This window comes from Populus euphratica, unplaced genomic scaffold (genome assembly GCF_000495115.2).
Source record: "Populus euphratica unplaced genomic scaffold, PopEup_1.0 scaffold1.1, whole genome shotgun sequence".
Lineage (NCBI taxonomy): Eukaryota > Viridiplantae > Streptophyta > Magnoliopsida > Malpighiales > Salicaceae > Populus > Populus euphratica.
Window position 1 is genome coordinate 6573414 of NW_011499845.1, and position 2229 is coordinate 6575642.

Sequence of the window (2229 nt, forward strand, 5' to 3'; positions counted from 1 at the left end):
ATTTCATAAATTATTTCAAATAAAATAAGTAATAATTAAAAGAATAAGGATCAAATTTGATAGATAAAAATTTTAAATAAAAAAATGATAAAGAAATAGCAAATAACAATTATGAAAATGACGACAAAGTTAATATAAAAATTAAATTTTAAGAGATGAAATTGAAAAATAAATATTTAAAATAAAATATATATAACAATTAAAAGTTTGAGAACCAAATTTGATATAATTAGCAAATAATATAATATTTCTAAATTTTTTATAACTTTCGGAAAATATTTTCTGTCTAACTTTTTTAGGAGAACACATTTGTTAATCAATTTTAAAAATCTAAAAAATAATTTTTAAAAAATTACTTTTTAAAAAACAAAAATCACCTTAATCTAAAACAATAAAGACAAAACTGCTGAGTTTATAGCTTTATCAATCAACGTTTCATCCCATCACTTTGTATGGAGAGAAACCATCTCTTGTACACATGTATAAAAGAGGGCGAAGGGATGATGAGAAAGATTGAACAAGGCATGCGTATATTTTCTCTGTCCCCGCGTTAATTCTCGAATGGGATCGGGAGACTAGCCTGAGATACCCAGAATGATATTTAGAAATTCTCTTCTCTCAAGCAACGTGCACAGATCCATAAACTTTTCTGCTTCTCTCAAGCAACGTGCACAGATCCATCAACGTTCTGGCTCCACACAGACGTTAGTGTAATGCAAAATTGAAGCTCCTTGGTGGTGAAGGTCCAATTCACAACACTTCCGTGTACAGAGAGGGAGGGAAGCACCAATAACGCGTGAAGCCAGAACCACGTGCTGGAGCACTAATAATTACTCTATTGAACTAGACCATGAGCTAATTAGCCTGTTGAACTTAATAAAATCTTGCCGTATTTTTATTCCTTTTTTTTCCTGGCCTGTGCTCCGAATCAGTGTAGGTGGAGTACACTATCCTCCAGAAAGAAGAACAAGCTCTTGTGAGAAAAATATATCAATAATTTTATAAGAGCACGGAAAGTTGAGTATTCACAGTAGAAACGCCTTTGTGGGGTATGAGATTGTAAGCCCACAGTTTCTTTCCTCTCCCCTTTATGCGCGACATCATTATTAAAAACCTTAGAATATTTGAGGTTAATTACGGTTTAATATCAACGATGAATCAAATTGAGTTTTTTTTTTTTAATTTTTTCTTATATTCAATTGATTTAAAATTAATTTTGATGATTTTTTTATTAACTTAATGTAGCATCTTCATAGTATTAATAAATAAATTTAATTGATGTGTAATTTGATAAAATTAGAGCTATTTTTTTCATCATTCAAAGTTTTTTTTTTTTAATCACTTGATACTGTGAGTACACCATATCAAACCCGCCGTAACAAATCATAAAATCCATCCTTAAATAAATCTAATATGAAAATATCAAACTCGAAAAAAAAATAAAGGTTAAAAGATTTTTTCTACATCCCACGACGTGTCGCGAGGAATCAAAACTAGAATTCATGATTGCAGTTGAGAATCTGGACGACATACTTCCATCAGGAAACTTTATAATAAGAGCACGTGCGAATTATATATAATAATTAAACATACTGCTCGGTACACGCGTCTCGTATAAAGCAACTATTTTTAAATCCTGTGCTGAGCATGCTCGCGCAATTTTAATGCCAAGAGAACTTTAGGGATATTCTCGGTCCCTTGTCACTAAAAATAAAACACCATTCAAGGCATGTCCTAGCAAATAAAACGCTCCAGTATCGATGCAGATGAACCTGTCTTGATTTGAACTAAAGATAAAGGTGAGAATTCAGGCATTGAAAGGAAGGAAGGAACTTTCTCGAACACACAAAAAGCAAGAAAAGCCTAGCGATCCATCACGCAGGCATCTGTTTTTATCCCGGCAAAGCAATTTTTAATGGTTAAGACAGATTCTCACTAGCAAAATCAAATTTAATTGGTGCGACGACACGGGGGTAAGTGGTTTTTTATTAAATGTGATTGTAGTTAGCGAGAAGATATGATCACAGACCAATCACATCAAATAATTTGTTCAGACATTTATTAGACTTTGACCAGTAGTTGAGGAATTATCTCCTCTTCCCTCTCGTTTTTGTTGTGACCCTTATGCTATCACTAGGCCAGCTAGATATATTTGGAATTTAACAAACAAATAAAGTCACGTCAGCCAAGGATGAATTGGGGGATCTGCCTCCGGAAAATGGAAAGCGC